General features: G+C 40.0%; 1 protein-coding gene and 1 pseudogene across 2 annotated transcripts in view; one reads left to right on the top strand and one right to left on the bottom strand.

Moving 5' to 3' along the window:
* LOC140950289 (uncharacterized) overlaps positions 1-18472 on the bottom strand; it is a 402419-nt gene that overhangs the window by 239136 nt on the left and 144811 nt on the right. The gene's annotated exons all lie outside the window — the stretch shown is intronic.
* On the top strand, positions 11125-12357 carry LOC140950751 (uncharacterized; annotated as a pseudogene).

Raw genomic sequence — 18472 nt, 5'->3', positions numbered from 1 at the left:
TGCTTACTGAAAAAAATAAAAATTGAAAAAAATAATATCACGCATCTTTGTTTTTTCTTTCATATCGTATTTGTCTTTCGGTACTGAAATTGCGGGGGAAACCGTGTTAGACATGGCGAGCCGCAAGCCTTAGCGACCGAAATATGGGGGAAAATTTGTTCCCCATCTGACCAGAAGGCCATTGTTTAAATTCAGCCAAGCATAGACCGTTGACAGCTTGAAACCATACTTGAGCTGAAATGCGAATCTCCTTTCGTGGCCTCCTGTGAAGCTTTTGCCGGCATATCTTTCAACCGCTCATTTTACCACACACCACTAAAAAGCTGATGAGACGAACACAACTAAAAAATAGAGCCTGATAGAATGAAAATCGCTCCAAAACAGTGCATCAGTTGGAAAACTTGTGGCGGTGTAGAGGAGTTTTGCAACAACAGGGATACCTCAGAATCAATATGCATTTATTTACCGAAGATGAACGAAGTGCAGCGATTTAAATTTAATAGAATTTACATTAACTATAAATTCAAATAGTTTTTACTGTAGCTCTCTCTGGAGAGCAGAATTTAAATAGGAGACTTCACCGGCCTTTTCTCAAAAAAGGGAATAGTCCCGCTTTTAATTCTGCTCCCCCGAAATTTATATTTCTAAATCTAATTGGTTTCCTTTTTTTAAAAAAAAAATTTTACGGGGGAATCGATATGAATTTTGGTTGACTGGTTGCGTCCATCGCGGTTCCCCCTATTTGTTTTTTAATAAAATACCATTGCACGAACGGTCTCTATTATTTTTCACGAGCCATAACCAACCAAGTTCCCTTGCACTAAGCGAAGGTGACACACCCGATCGCTTGCTTTTTCAGGCGACTCACCCAGAAGAGCACGTGCAGACGGAACTTTGGTCGTTGTTTAGCTTTGTTTTGAATCACCCAAAGAATAAGTTTAATTACGAATTCTAAGCGTCTAGTTGTCTCAATACAATCTTAGTAAGTCCCAAACTAAAGAAAAATATATTTGGCAAACCGTTTACCAAGACTATTTTACCTTATAAACTTTCCTAAGAACTCGTTTTTTTACAGAAAGATTCATTTAATATACACGTTTTACAAAGTCTTCTTGCACTAAGCGAAGGCGACTCACCCGATCGCTCGCTTTTAATCAGGCGACACACCCAACATAAAAGCACGTACAGAATACCCTGAACCATGTTCATGAATTTGTTTTCGGTGAATTATATATATCAAAGCTCTCTGCTCGTGAAAAATAATAGAGACCGTTTGCGCAGTCGTATTTTATTAAACAAAAAAACAAATAGGGGTGAACCGCGATGGACACAACCAATCAACCAAAACTCATTTCGATTCCTCCGTAAAAATTTTTAAAAGAAAAAGAAAGCTACTTAGATTTAGGGCCTTACAAATAACGAGCAAATTTAACTCTCAGTCCCCTCTCTGTGAAGTACCTTAGGTAGGTCGGTAGGGGTATGGGTAACACGAGCGTCTGATATTTTTAACGCGTTTCATTTCATTTTTGATCAAAATAAAAAGCTTTTATGAGGTTTATACTTGCATGGAATAGCCCTTATTAATGGCTTTGTAGCACAGTTTGCTACCAGTGGGAGTCATATCCGCCTATTCGATACTAGGAAAACGATTATTTTCATAGGCAGAGCTCCGTCCGGCTGTGTTGAGAACGCATGCAACAACGCAATATTACGCGATAATTACTGGCCTTATTGTTGTGCAAAGAGTGTTTTTAACTGTAAGAGCATGAAGTGACAACTATAAACCGCACTGGATCATGATGAAGCATTTAAACATCGGCAACAAGCAAAACAGTTGAAAAAAGATCAGAGATATAGCAATTTGGCCACTACGTGTGTATGGGTATTATAGAACACGGACGTCTATAATTTTTCAACACAGTCCTTTGTTTATCAAGAAAATGTCGCACGAAATTAATAGAGCTTTTCGAATTCTTTATAAGGGTACTTTTTGTACACAAAATTGCCTCCAGTGGAAGTGGTGCTGGGCCTGTTCTTCCTGAACACGAGCTGTACGATCGGGAGCGCCACATTAAATTTGGCGGGCATTTAGGAGGTTTTGGCGCGGATATGTTCGAAGCAGAAATAAATAAATTAAAGGAAAAAAATCGAACACTGTGCTTACCTTCAAGGAGTCTTACGATTAATCAAGTCATTATACAAACCAGAATTAATGTGTCGCAAGGTAAACCTACTGATCTAAGGCTGAATTGGCCTCGCATTTAAACCAATGTGAAGAAGGAAGGCTGGCCATCTCCGGTTTTCAGAAGAGAAGCTTGAATTCTCCTAACCTTTCCGATCTGTTTAAATGTTCTTGAAATACCAATCGCTTCTAAGGGAAGCGATTTTGATCGCGAATCAACACAGAAATTCTCGACCAGGAAACGGCAAAAAGTAACCCACATATACTCCATACAAGGTGGCTTGATCGGGCTGATCCGATCCGGAGAATAGTTGAAAAGACCGCGCTCGACTTTATTTACATGTTTTTACCCCGCCTAGTATTGTTTTAACCATATTAACAGACAGTTGCGAAATTTAGAATTGTTTCATCGCCTCTGTGAAGATCACTACCGATGACAGCTAATCTGACCCCTGCTAACATGCACGAGGTCGGAGGTAAAATTCTAACAGGAAATTGAATATAGCAACCGTCACTCAAGATAATTAGAAATGGGACTTTACGCGGCTCCTCATGTTAACCAACAACAATGCGCTCGATCGATTTATAGGTTACATCGTTTTTGCCAGGTAAGGATAACTTGATGCTGATAAATATTACTGGAGAAAGTGTCAAATTTATCGGAAGCAAGTAATTCAGAGAGCTTTATAAATATGAGCTTACAGCTCTACAATCATAACTGAATAAACATTCACACTTCATAACCTTTCACTTCGTTTATTACGATCAGTCAACACCTTGAATCCAAAGTTAAAATTCAAAACGATCCTAATAAACAAATCACAACTACTACTGAAAGCTCTGTACCTTGAAGCGACTTTAACTTTCCTAAGGTTTGCAGCAAAACACTGCTTGATAGCTCAACTCTAGCTCTTCGGCGGTTCTTATCAGCTGTACGGAGTTATATGTTGCATATTCCAAACTCTGCAGAGGGAAATTGTTTAACAGAAAAAGAAAACCACACACAATGTCTGAAAAGCGACATAAAATCAATAAATTTGCGAATTACTAAAATATAATCGTGAGAAACAGTCCCGCCTTCGATCGCCATGTTTTTGTTTCTTCTCAAGACCGTTGATCTATGGATTTTGACGTAATGCGCATGATCGCTACACAAATCCGCTGCCAAGACCTTTGCTGATCGCTTTGCAAGTTGTGAGAACATCGTTTGGATTTCATTTAAGAGAATGTATGGGAAGTAGCTTACCCCCCTCCCCCCCCCTGCTCCGGGGTGAGTACTTCGATTTTTATTTGTTGCTACCCGACTCGCTAGATCGGCCCCAGGCTCCCGATATCCAGCTTCGGGTAGATGATTCAATCCCAGGCTCCTTCCCAGTAACCATGGTCGGCAAGCGGAAACCTGTTATTGACAGTTTTCATAAGTGGTTAGACGCCTTCATTGCGTATGCGTTCGTCATTGTCGGCTCCCATCCACGGCGATCCCTTGAACTGTTCAAATACCAGCAAATCATTAGTAGGACGGCCTCCAATTCCAGGGTACCGCTTTTCTGGCCTACGACGAACATTTTCGCCGCCAAGCCGCAAATGACTTACGCATTAACTGGGACCAGGTGGATATAGAACTTTGGACGGCAACCTTCTCTGGCCTGGCTGCCTAACTGTCTTGTGTGTTCTAGCCCCCACCATAGCCAAAGTTCCTGCTCCAACGCCGATCCTTTCCGCCAGTCCTCCAAGAACGGCCCCGTCTGCTTCCGTTTCAACAGATCGTCCGGATGCAACTCGCGTTCATGCCCTTTCCCGCACGTCTGCCGCCGTTGCCGATCCGTAGACCATTCTATCGTCGCCTGTCCTAGCAGTTTCTACAAAGCTAACCGCCGCTCAAACGGATCCAGTAACACGAGCGATCGCAGCAAGAGATAAAGTCCAGCTTCAAGCGAGAAACATTGAGCCGCCGGTTTCTACCCCCATTAACATTGATGATTTATCAAAGGAACTTTCTGGTCACCCGGATAGTCATTTTGTAGCTAATTTAATTAATTCCCTCCGTTATGGCACACCTGTTGGTTATATAGGTCCCCGTCAGCCTCGGGTATCCCGTAATTTACAATCGGCTGATCAACAACCAGACGTAGTTTCATCCAATCTGACCAAGGAGATCGCACTGGGTCGCGTAGCAGGCCCTTTTCAATCTCCCCCACTTCCTAATTTCCAATGTCACCCGGTGGGGGTAATACCTAACAAACACTCTAACGAGTGGCGGACTATTTACCACTTATCCTATCCTGAAGGTGATAGTGTTAATGACCATATACCCAAGGATCCCTATACCCTTCACTACGTTCGGGTGGACGGTGCTATTCGCATTCTTAAATCACTGGGACTAGGGTCATTCATGGCCAAATCCCATCCATCCCGACGACTGGGATCTCTTGGGGATTCACTGGAACAATCAATATTACGTCGATCTATACCTCCCCTTCGGGCTTCGCTCGGCCCCGTTTCTATTTAACCAATTATCGGATGCCCTGGAATGGGTTTTGAACCATAGTTATGGGTTAAAACACGTACTCCATATCCTGAATAATTTCTTTATTGCCGAACCTAGACGTTTAAAATGTCTGTCTTCCTTTAGTACCTTGCTTCGCTTTTTGATGTCGACCTGTGGTCGCGTCCAAAACCCTGGACCCCTCCCAAGTACTAGAATTTATGGGCATAGAATTAAATTCTACACGCATGGAGGCACGCCTTCCCGAAGATAAGCTACAGCGCACCCGGGATTTACTCACTTCCTTTACGAAACGCCGTTCAGTTCGCTTAGTTGAACTCCAGCTCCTTATTGTCACCCTTCAATTCGCGTGTAAGGCGGTCGTTCCGGGGAGAACCTTTTTTCAACGAATGATTAACCTTACCCGGGGGATTCCTAGCCGTTTTCACCATATACCGCTCAACAAGGAATTTTTTAAGGACCTGACCATGTGGAAGGCCTTTCTCTACCGTGTTCACCTCCCCAGACTTGGAGCTATACACAGACGCGGCCAGTTCGGTCGGGTTTAGGAGTTATTTTAAGAGGCAGTCTCCCTAAAAGTGGTCCACTCGATTTCGCGACAAAAAAAATACTTTTCCTTTATTTTTTGTCAGTGAAGAGGCGTTAGTAGGTATATACTAAAATCGCTAGTTTTGTTTTCAAATTCTTATTCTTAGCTCTGCTACAAGCCAAAAACGAATTGAGTCCGTCTCGGCTTCTCAGAGAGTGTTTCAAAGACTAAAATTGGTGAATTTTGAAAAGCGCGTTGCAAACAAACGAATAACCGCACCAAAAATCTGTTCAATTCAGTTTATTTAGTTAACCTTCGACAGTTCACAGGCTAAATAAAAATATCTTTGATCAAAACGTGTTCAAGTTACAGCGGCTCAAAGAATACCTATTTTGCAGGCTTAATCCAAACCCTGAAAGTAAGGAAGATTTGAGGGAAAATATCTCAAAAGTTGCGGCCTAAATCTGGTTTAAAAATCATATCAAAGCTTATTTTTTTTCGGTATATGGGCTCAGACTTGTAGGTATCTTCTGGGATTGCAACCAACAGTAGATTATAATCTGCCATTTTGCGTATTTGCATAATTACTGGCCGTGTCGGATGTCATGATTGTACAGATTAAAAGTTTCATGAAATTGCCTCTTTTGACACTAAAAGAAACTAATTAAACTTCTTTAAGTACTTTTGAATCGAAAGAGAAATAGTAACAGGGATTACAATGCATGTTACTGATTACCACGATCAACTGGCGGGCGCCGTCGTCTTGTAACTACCTGCACTAAACAGTAAACAATGTTTTTAATAGAATTCTCTCGATCAGAAGTCGATCCAAGCTCTCTAAGTAATGAAAATAAATATCACTTCCCCGGGATACAAAACATGTACAAGAAAGGCAACGTAGAATTTTAAGTTCTTTCCGCAATTTCAGAGTGAATTTCACCGCGGTGCATAAATTATTGTAATAATCAGGCTGTTTAAAAACGTTTGACGCACGACAAAAACAATTAGTCATTTACCGTTTTATCTGTTCTCGGTAAATAAGACGCTTACCTTTACTTTAGATTCTTGATGGAACAAGTCTATCCAGCCAGCTGAAGTTATGCAGTTTCTTTAATTTTCAAAATCAAATCATAGCGTGATTTGTCACGCAATGTTATGGTCACGTGGCTACGTAACCCGACGGCGGCCAAAATCTTTGTGATAAACGAAATTTCTGTTTGCCCTAACAGACTCGTCAGAAATTAGCAGGGGGGAGGGGGGTGGAAACAGAGGGAGGGTCACAACTTTTTGAGACTCAGAAAAGGGAGGGGTCATGAAAAATGGGCCGTTAAAAGCGGAAGGGTCATGCAAATATAGGCCCGTGATCACGTAGAGGTTCATCTGCAGAGGAAAAAGGAAGTTCTTTATTTGGTAAAAAAAAGAAAAAAAATTAAAGAACAACGGAGCATTATGGATATAAACTGTGAAGTACTATTGCAAGAATTTAACAAACATCTACTTTTCATTTATTACACGGCAATGCTATAGAGTCTTATTGCATTTTTATTATGAATAATGTTGTTATTAATGTTATTAGAATTTTAGCTATCCTTTTCATCACTGTCTTCAGCGTCACCATCAATGCTGCTGTCATCATCATTTATGTCATCAGCATTGATACAATCACTTTCATCGTCATGATACAATCACTTTCATTATCATCATAATTTTCATTCAAGTCGAAGCTTGGATATTGCTGGATAATTTCCTGTTATTCATTGGTGAACAACCCTTCTCAAAGATGTATTGGGTATATGGCCTTTGTGTTTTGAGGAGCCCACTTATTCCTTCATAATGAAGAGATAGTGGGCCAATAGGCTCTGTAACATTATGCGACTCTTGCTGAGGTGCATTGGTTTCAATAACCTTTTTGCAGTTAGCTTCCATTCTTTTTGCCCTAGCTTCTTTTTGCTTTCCTTTTATTTTGTTTTTGTTTCCTTTTTTTCTTGTTGGCTTGGAATACTGTACCTTAAAGAGCCTGGAACATTTTTCTTTCAACTCTGTAAGGTGGGGAGGGTCATGATATTTTAGGCCAAGCTTAAGGGGAGGGTTTGCAAATTTCACTCCCATTGAGGGGATGGGTCACCTAATTTCCGAACCCAAATTTTAAATTCCAAGCCCCCCTCCCCCCCCCCTGTTAATTTCTGACAAGTCCCTAATTGAATGAGTTTTTCCTCCTTAAATTGCACAAAATGCGTATAACCCCGAGGAATTTGTATTGGTAATGGATCATTTTCTACGGCTTGGTACCACTGGCCTTATTAACTTATTAATCCTAGCCCAGGCGTTTTTTTTTTTTCTTTTAACGCGCGACCCGATGAGGAGGGTTCAGGCAACCTCTTCCTTGAAAATCACTTTTTTACAGTTCAAATCGATAGCACAGCAAAATACGCCTTGCAGGCTATATTAATCCCTTCCTTTAAAACGTTTTCAAAAATCACGTAAGCAGCAGGCCAACGAGGTGTAAGGTTGGCTTTAGGTGCATTTTTTGAACCCTCTTTTATCCGTTCATTTCAAACCAGTTTCTTTTAATGACTATTTTGGCCTCTTATATGGTGCATTTCTAAAATTCACGTACAGTATAAAGGATTAGAGAGATGACCTACCAACCCTTTTGCCCCAACCTGCCAGGTCACTAATTGTAATTGTTGCACATGAGAATTCTCTCGGGCTTGGCAAAGCATAATTTTTAGAGCAAAATTTGATTCCCGTTTTTCAAGTTTGTTGCTTAAAGAAGTGAAATCGCATGTGCAGCAATTGAGATTAGGAACCTGGTGGGTGGCCTGTGATAACTGGTCTCTAATCTCTTATGCTGTCAACTTAGAATGTCCCATATAAGAGGCCAAAATAGTTAGTACGACAAAAACGTTTCCAAAGAACGGATGCAATAGTCTTTAAAAATGCATCTACAGGGAGTCTTGTAGTTTCCATCTAGAGCATTTTAATGTGACATCTTGTTGACATCCCAGTTACGTGATTTTGACGTTCTGAAGGAGAGAGGCCTGGCCGGGGGTTTTGGGTTTTCAGGTATCCGGGCTCAATTTTGTTCAGGTTTACGGAATTTTAGTGCGACGATAAGGATATAAATTTTTGATATTAAGACACAATTTTTTCTGTAAATGAACGTTGTCACAGAGATCGAGATATGCTGACCAAAAGTTCGCATGAGCTGGCAAAAGAGGGAATCTGCCGGATTAGACTCGCATGACCGAATTGCAGTCAACCGAAAGTTATCAGTTTATCTAGGTGTGTCTCATAATCCCGATTTCTTCCAAATTGCACCAATATTGCTTGCCAGTTCAAGTGGCTTTCAGTGTGTCAAAATATCGAAGAATACAGTCCAGTACTTGTTATAGGATCTGATGGGCCAACTAAGCCCAAGAAAAATTAAGAAATGCAACTGTCAATCTCCATCTGTGTCCCAAACTTTTTCTCGATGAAGCTTAATGCTACAAAGTGTAAAGAGCCACAAGTATGTTTCGTAAAGCGACCCTCAGCTACCCCCTTTACGAATTGATCAACAAGTACTCAAAACAGTTCGTTCGCACAAGGTTCTAGGCAGGAGGGGGGGGAGGTGTCTCCCAGGAAATCGGTGCAGTGGACCTTGCGGCTATCTGCGTCGCTCCTTTACGTTCCGTCCTAGAGTATAATGTTGCGTGGCTTGATGTAACGCCCTTCCTGCCCATCTGCCTAGTGCGATAGAACGGGTCCAAATGCGAGCTTTAAGGATAATATACCTTCGGAAGCTTTACAATTTGCTAGAGTCGTTAGAGTTGAGGACAGGCGCAGTGGGCTCTGTATGAGCACTATAAACAAAGGCAGGACCTTGTCAACCTGTGATTAAAGGTCATTTATCTATTTATTTTATTTGTATACTTATTTAATATTCACAGTATTCTTCAGTCGAATTACCAACATCTTTTACTTAAATTGTTCTCTCAGAACACATAGCCTGCGTAGCAGGCGCTTGGAAGTAGTGGGCGCAAGAAAGAACGGGCGCGTGCGAGGGAGACATCCGTTCTTTCTTGCGCCCACTACTTCGAAACGCCTGCTACGTAGGCTAAGAACATTATAGAAATGGCGTTTCTGGGGGAGCATGCCGCCTTACCCCGCTGGTAGCGGCTCGCTCCTTGTCCTTAAACGCTAATACTAGTTTTTTGGATAAATAAAAAAGGTTGTACGGTCTGTCTCAGTCCTGATATACTTATTTAGGTATATAGTATTCTTTTTCAAGGTAATTTCAGACATTCGGTATCAAACGTTTTACAAATCTTTAGCTATATTGGTATCTTATGAGGAAAAAAGCGGGTATCAGTGGTATCCCACTGTCCCCCACCCTCACCCCCTCTATGCGGGCCGGGCCGGAAAATATGGAAGGGCAAATTCCTCGGTGTGATACGTATTTTGTGCAATTTGAGGGGGAAAACTCATTCAATTCGGGCATTTTTTTTCTGAAGAGAAACAGAAATTTCGTTTATCACAAAGATTTTGGCCGCCGTCGGGTTACGTAGCCACGTGACCATAACATTACGTGACAAATCACGCTATGATTTGATTTTGAGAATTAACGAAACTGCCTAACTTCAGCTGGCTGGATAGACTTGTTCCATCAAGAATCTAAAGTAAAGGTAAGCGTCTTATTTACCGAGAACAGATAAAACGGTAAATGACTAATTGTTTTTGTTGTGCGTCAAACGTTTTTAAACAGCCTGATTATTACAATAATTTATGCACCGCGGTGAAATTCACTCTGAAATTGCGGAAAGAACTTAAAATTCTACGTTGCCTTTCTTGTACATGTTTTGTATCCCGGGGAAGTGATATTTATTTTCATTACTTAGAGAGCTTGGATCGACTTCTGATCGAGAGAATTCTATTAAAAACATTGTTTACTGTTTAGTGCAGGTAGTTACAAGACGACGGCGCCCGCCAGTTGATCGTGGTAATCAGTAACATGCATTGTAATCCCTGTTACTATTTCTCTTTCGATTCAAAAGTACTTAAAGAAGTTTAATTAGTTTCTTTTAGTGTCAAAAGAGGCAATTTCATGAAACTTTTAATCTGTACAATCATGACATCCGACACGGCCAGTAATTATGTAAATACCCAAAATGGCAGATTATAATCTACTGTTGGTTGCAATCCCAGAAGATACCCACAAGTCGGAGCCTATAAACCAAAAAAATAAGCTTAAAACTTTACTTTGATATGATTTTTAAACCAGATTTAGGCCGCAACTTTTGAGATATTTTCCCTCAAATCTTCCTTACTTTTAGGGTTTGGATTAAGCCTGCAAAATAGGTATTCTTTGAGCCGCTGTAACTTGAACACGTTTTGATCAAAGATATTTTTATTTAGCCGGTGAACTATCGAAGGTTAACTAAATAAACTGAATCGAACAGATTTTTGGTGCGGTCATTCGTTTGTTTGCAACGCGCTTTTCAAAATCCAGCAATTTTAGTTCTTTGAAACACTCTCTGAGAAGCCGAGACGGACTCAATTCGTTTTTGGCTTGTAGCAGAGCTAAGAATAAGAATTTGAAAACAAAACTAGCGATTTTAGTATATACCTACTAAAGCCTCTTCACCGACAAAAAATAAAGGAAAAGTATTTTTTGTCGCGAAATCGAGTGGACCGCTTTTAGGGAGACTGCCTCTTAATGGTCAATGCTTCCAGGGGAAATGGCTCCCCCATATGCACTTAAGCCCCACCAAGGTTATCACCATTGAATGGCAGGAACTTTTCCCTATAGTAGTGGCGTGCGCACTCTAGTTTCCGCATTTTTCTGGGAAACGAATTCAATTTCGGTGCGATAACGAATCAGTAGTCGCCATCATTAACTCGGGCCATTCAATGGCCCCTCGTATAATGGACCTCCTGAGGTTCCTTGTTCTCCTTTCTATGAAACACTTTTTCTTTGCCAGGGCTCGCCACGTCCCTGGGGTATCTAATGACGACGCTGATGCCCTCTCCCGTTTTCAGACGAACGTTTCCGGGCTTCGTCTCCCAAGGCGCAAAAAAACCCTGTACCATCCCGCCTTCACTAATGACCCTTTAACACAAGAGGTGCGGACGTACGCAAAGCAGCGACTGGCGTGGACTACCAACCGTACTTATAGGTCAGGTGAAAACCGCTTTATTCAGTTTTGCCTTTCAAATAGGGTTAGGTCTCAGGAGGGTGACATTCTCTCAACTTCAGAAGGAACATTGATTTATTTTGCCTCATATCTGGCTAGGACTGTTAAACATAGCACTATTAAGTTATACTTAGTAGCTGTTCGTAATTTACACAATTCCTGTCGGCATGGAGATCCCCTTTCAGGAAAATTACTTTTTAAAAAGATCCTCCGGGGTATTGTACGCTACCAAGGTCAGTCACGCATTCTTCGTCAACCCGTCACTTTGGGGGTTCTGCAAACCATAAGCCAATTTTGTACCCCTGGTTGGGGGGATCACGACTTTACTATGGTCTGGGCAGGCTTCACTCTCGCCTTTTTTGCGTTTCTCTGCTGTATCGAGTTTACTTATCAGGGGATTTCGAGATTTCGCCCCCAGGTTGACCTGTCCACTGACTGTGTGTCATTCCATCCCAGTCTGGCTTCCCCTCAGCGGGTGTCTCTTTTTCTTAAGGCTTCCAACACCGACGCCTTTCGCCAAGGGCATACGCTTGTTATTGCATGCTCCACCTCACCGGTTTGCGTGGGGACCGCTATGCGTGATTAGTTTCTCACCGCTCGCCCGCGCGGAGCACTTTTTCTATCCAATCTGGGAGTCTACTTACTAGATTCGCCGTCGTTAACCTTCTCAGGGACGCCGCGCGTCAAGTCGGTCTACCGTATAACTCTCTCAAAGGGCACAGTTTTCGTATTGGCGTTGCCTTTACGGCAGCTGCGGTGGACTTGCCAGACTGGTTAATTAAGGTTTCTGGGCAGATGGTCCTCAGATTGCTACCAACTTTATATACGCACCCCTCGGACCATGTTATTGTCCGCCGCACCGAGAATGGCCAGTGTGCCATATCTCTACCCTCTTTTCCATGCTTGGGGGAATACCTGCTTCGCACGTATCAGTGGCGGTGGCGGCGACTTCCCCAAGCTTTGATTTTAACGCAAACTTTTATATTTGATTGTATTTCAGCACGTGCCGGCGGAGTCGGCTCGTAGTGCTGATAAGATAAAGTTCCTAGAACAAAATATTTGCCTACACCGTTCCATTAAGTTGCACGATGCTGGCCGGAGGTTTTATCTCGTAGTGCAGTGGAGTGTTAGGCCCTATTAAGTTTGTTTCTTTCGGACCTACCTGAACTTGTCCGATCCGGCGCGCGTAAATTAGCGCCGGAGAGATAAGTAAGGCTTCATGGTCACGCTATGGAAGTCGTCCAACACGCCGATCGCGGAGCGGTGTTACCCCCATTACGTCATATGTTTTTTGTCTTGTTTTATTACACTTTTTTGTAAAGCGTAGCTAAAGGAACTACGACATTAAGTAACTTTAATGTTGCTTATTATAGATATAAAAGACGTTTTTGCCATGTTTGCTGGATGTAGTATGGCTGTCACTCTTCCCTGTTTGAAGAAAGACAAATAATTTTCATTAGTTACTATTATTTAGAAAGGTGATGGCATACAGAGATAATAAACGGTCCAAAAATGTGTAAGTATTTTAAAAAATGAATTTAACAGTGAGGTCATATAATGGGAAGAGTTAGGGTAGAATAAATCCAAAGCAGGCCGGTAAATCATTGAAAAAAATTTTTAAGTGGTTTGTTTTATATAATACTGAAGAACCACAAACTCACAAGTCAGATTGTGAAATGTAATATGCCAAACTATTTTGTCTTTACAGTGTTCGAAATTAACTTTTCAACTAGGTCATCCACAAGGCAACGATTTTTCCAGATCTAGGCATCCAAGGTGAAATCTAGGTGGCAAATGAAACTAAGGTGGACTAAAAGCCGACACTTACAAAAGACATTAGAGCGATTTTCGCATGACCTTGAAAAATGGTTTCAGTTAGTGCTCACATTTCAAGGTTATTCGAAAGTCGCTCTTTTATGAAATGCTTGTGGCTCACTAATACATGGCATACTGTAGTGTTCAATTCAAGACAGTATGCAGCAATACAAGGGGTATTGCACAATATTGGAAAAATTTCAAAAGAATGCACCACCATAAACTTCTGATTATAAACACCCCCCTCCCATTTGTAGGTCCATCTACCAGTAAACAAAAAAGTACATGCGGTTAATAACCCCTCGCCTAGGTACTATTGAAATGAATTAAACTTTTAACCAAATTTTGGAAGCTTAAAAAAGCATTGCAATTCAAAAAAGTATTTTGATCAGCACTGCAACTTATCTTGTTTTGAAACATTTTTTTTAGTCTTGTTATAACCTGCCACGAACTCCCCTCCCCCCCGTCTATCACTGCACGAAAAATTGCAAATTAGGTGCAAAAAAGTGTAAACTAAGGTTAAATAAAGGGCAAAGATGGTAAATACCGCATTTGCCCTAAAATTTACACCCCATATAAACTGGCAAGCAAGTGAGGTATTTACCATCTTTGCTCTTAATTTCCCCCTAGTTTGTAATTTTTTACACCATACTTACACTGAGTAAAATTGTGTAAATCCATTTTTTCGTGCGGTGTACTGTCTATAAACCCTTTCAAAACACCTTATTAAGTTGTATAAGCCCAGTGTTTGTAATCAGAAGTTTACAGTATACATGATGAAGGTGTAACTTGAGTTCGGAGAAAAGTGCAGGTCTACTCTCAGTATTTTAATCATGGACATTTCTTTTAAAACAGATAAATATTTTACCCCTGTTGCTGGGCTTGCGCCTAGGGGTAGGTCACATATTTTTCTTGTGGCCCCACCCGCCTCAATTAAAGCACTGAATGTGTATTCTGCAAATTGAAACAAAACGTTACCATTAACATATTAATCATAGCTATAAAAGAAAATTATCTAGTCTGATTGGGCTGACTATCAGCTGTCCTGATTTTACCATTAATATGGGAATTGGAAGTACACATCATGTATAAGTACTGAACTGGATGATAGTACATACCCTTGAATGTGTTTTCTATTCACTGTGAGCAAAAAGCGTTCAGAATATTTGTGAGGTCCTAATCTTCAGAAGGCTTTAAAATTATAAACTTCGGTATACCCATCATCATTTGTTATTAAGAGAACTTCACTCATTTACAGACGACGTTAGATTCCACTGGTTCCTATTACAATTATTATTTATCACTGTATAGCCCTAACAGTAGCATAGTCCCCTCTAATACACCCCTTACCCTAAAGTTCATCATCCCGAACTTGGGAGGGGCACACATGGGATGTGTGCCCCTTACCTTCGCACCTGTAACAATTAAGATTTGGGTTTAAAACCATAGGTGAGAAAAAACTAACCACGATGGTCAGAAATGGGTGTTTTTCCTTCCACATGCCTCATTAGAGACACATGGATGATTATGAAATATTCCGGATGAGACGAAACTTGGCAGGAACATAGTAAAAGAAAGTTCACATGTATTGATGGTAGTTTTATACTTTTGATTGACAGCATGACGTCATAAGTGACGTTGAAACATGGCGCTAAAATTTGGAATTAATTATTTGACCTAAATAACTTTATAAATAAAATCTATAAAAAAAACGGAGCTTTCTGGTGAAAACCCCACTTAAATCCGTTAAATTGTTGCAAAGTTAGAGCTAATTAAAGAAATTCAAATTTCCAGCCAAATGTATGGAATTAACCATATATGGTCAAACTTTAGGGGTATTTAAACTCCAGCTTATTAAACGAAACAGTAAGGAAACTAAGCGAACCATGCATAAAAGCAAATTTGTAGTTTTTAAATTTGGGACATGGGGTGTCAGGTTGCATGTTACGTCATTTCATAAAATGTTGACGTCATATTTACGTGTTGATGACGTCAAAAGTGAAAATACCTATAGAGTCCCAAATTCAAAACACTACAAATTTTCTCCAGTGTGTTATCCGCTTTTTTTTCTTTTAACTTCCATTTATTGTCTTGAACTGGAAAGCTCCCTAAAGTTTTACCATATAAGGCAATAAAACAATTAAATTCTTTAAATTCCTTCTTTTATTGTCAGTCACAAAATAGCTTGTAACTCTGTCCCGTTTTAATGGATTTTAACGGGGTTTTCACGGGAAAGCTTCACTCTGATCACAGAACACCTCTCTGTGGTTTTTCTGACGATTTTCTTAATTCTAAATTTTGGCACCAAATTTGGAAACTATTTGTGACGTCACAATGTTCATCAAGACTGCCACCAAAAAATGTAGAATCTCTCAAGCAACAATCCTGCCAAGTTTCATGCCATTTGGAAAATTCTTCACGTCTCTGTGACCTATGTGGGAGAAAAAAACAACTATTTCTGACCATCGTGAACTAGTGCTCTTAAGAACCTGTTCAACGTATGACTGAGTGTAAGGTGCAAAATTCTATATTATGCATTTGCGAAACATTTCCGAATCACCCTCCTTGGCGGAATTCCAATTGCTAAAACGGTAAAAGATAGAATCAAGCTGTGAATTTTTTAAAAGATAAAATCATGAACTGGCAAAAACAGTCAAAAACAATTGTTGTAGTTAAAATAACGTGAAACTATCTATTTGTTGTACAAGTAAAGAAAAGTTAATACAAGTAAAGGGAAAAACTTGGTCAAGTTGGAGAAGTTCACTTTGTAATTTCCCCCTAATATTGTTAAATACTAAAGTGAGACCTGTTTCGTTGTATTTATATGCCTTAAAGTTAAGTGTCTTAAACTCTTTTGGAGACGAGTTTTTTGGAACCACTGCCTGAAGATGCACCAAGTCAACTTCCGGTTGATGTGCGTCGCTCAAAAAGGTCTAATTCTTTAAGCTTTATATAAAACTCCGGACGTATCTATTACTTACTCCTTCCTCCTCGTCCTTCTCTACCTCTTCCTCTTGCTCTTCCTCTTCCGCTTGTAGAACTTGCCTCTGAACCGGCTACGAAAAAGTTTTTAAAAAGTGTTAAAAACGTTCATTGATGAGAATTCTGCTAAAAATATACATTTTATAGGAGTGTATACTTAAAAGAAAAGGAAACGGCTTCAAAAGGTTTACAAAAGACTAAAAAAGGGAATCTTATCTCTTACCATCAGACCTATCTCCCGACATCTAGTGGTAGGCACAACCAATTATGAAAAAATATCAAAATTAAATAAAGACAGTAAACTTAACACATGCAATTTCATTGAAAACACTTAAAGGGTAATACATAGCAAAGGCAGCTCATTATTCAATTCTCAAAACGTTATACTTTATGAGTTTATTATGGCAAAGAAATACATTCGCTAGGAACGGTTGAAAGCCAGTTTTACGAAGTTAAAATTTTCTCTTACGGCTTCATCCAAAGGTTCCTCGGCAGAACATCCACTTCCCTCACTAAAAAAAAGGTTTATGTAAATTTTAGAAAACTGTAAATGGAGAAAAAAAAACTGAAAAAGCCAACGACAGTGAATTGTCGTTTCTTCAAAATGACTCCATGTAACAGACTTCCAGCTTGTGAGCTTATAAAAGCTTACCTAGTTGCTTCAGCCATTTTGAATCTAGAAATGGAAAATTATAAGAAAGAGTTTCAGTCTGAGATTAGTTTTAACAATCAACATATACTTGTAGTAGCAGTCCAAAAAATAGTTTAAACAAAGAAAAGAAGATTAATATTAAAAAAATATTGAAGTACAAGCAACTCACCTCGATAGTCTGGATCTAGTCGCAACTGGCCTGGACAGTCAAAAGTAGGGATTTTATATAGGCGTTTTCCCTTTTCTCTACCTCAAGTGCCTCATGCTGCAATGGCGCGAAATCGTCTGTCGCATGCCACGGATGCTATAGTGAAGGTGTCATTCCACGACCGCTCGCCCCAACATCTTCTCAACCCGACTCTCAACTCCAGTCGTTGTGGGTTTTCGACCTTTTTTAATATATTTGGGAGAATGAGTAACGAAGGAAACAGTATTTTATAGCAAGTTTATTTATCATTTTCTATATCGTTTTTTTTTATGTAAGACAAAGAAGTGATCGAAATTTTTCGGTTCGTATGAAAACGACATTATAGCGAAAGTACATGTGTACTTTTAATACATAACCTGTGCTCTCAGAGAGTTTCAATACTGATAATGTTTATGAAGTACTTCCAGTGTTAATATCTGCATTTTTTATTAATTTTTAGATTCAGAACGATGATTAATTATTCATAACAATTATTCACCTCAGTGTCGGTGGCTAGTAGTGGGTATTTACCTCGCCACCTCCACTTCGGTGAATAATTGTTACATATATTATAGTTTATAGTTTTTGTTATGTAGTTCTTTTCATGTCTATTTGGGGTCCGCTTCTCATGTTTTGTTAGGTGAATAATAATAACTAGCAGTAATCGTAGATTATAGTGCATTTCTTTAGGGCCTGAGGCACCTGTATCGGTTCCCACCACCTTAACCCATTTTTTTCTTCACCAAGTTATGGGGAGTTGATTTCTCACACAAAAATTACTTTTGTACGAAGTCATGTAGTTTTCCATTCAAATGAAAGCTCTTTGGCATCTGGTTCTTAATATTTTGGCTGATTAGATCTCTCATTTGCAGTTAATTTTATTCCCTTATTTATTTGTGATGCAAGCATACTATTATGACATTTCAAAATGGCGCATGGCACGCTCGGCATGCTAGATGCTATTGTCACGTTTCAAGGTGGCGCAGATGTGGAACCGACATACTGACGACACCAACAATCTATTTTCTTGTTTCCTCACGCCCGGAATATGCACAGGCCGCCCACAAACACACAGAGTAGCCAACGACTCAATTAGAAAGCGTATCCTTCGTTGACACAGTAATGAAAATAATGATAAACTAATAATAATACTAATAATAAAGCAAATATTTAGCTGTTGTGTAGAGGACTCAGATACATAACACTTGGTTTCCTGATTTATAACATGATATTAATTTTTGAGGAGGACTCGGAAAAGAAATCCGAGTCCCAGATGGGATTTGAACCCACGACCCTCCGTGATCTAGTCGGATCCGACTAGATCACGGAGGGTCGTGGGTTCAAATCCCATCTGGGACTCGGATTTTTTTCCGAGTCCTCCTCAAAAATTAATATCATGTTGTTGTTGTTTCATCTTTAATATACTCACTTTGGAGGTTGGTT

The sequence above is a fragment of the Porites lutea genome, chromosome 10 (genome assembly GCF_958299795.1).
Source record: "Porites lutea chromosome 10, jaPorLute2.1, whole genome shotgun sequence".
Classification (NCBI taxonomy): Eukaryota; Metazoa; Cnidaria; class Anthozoa; order Scleractinia; family Poritidae; genus Porites; species Porites lutea.
This window is presented reverse-complemented; position numbering and strand designations above follow the sequence as displayed.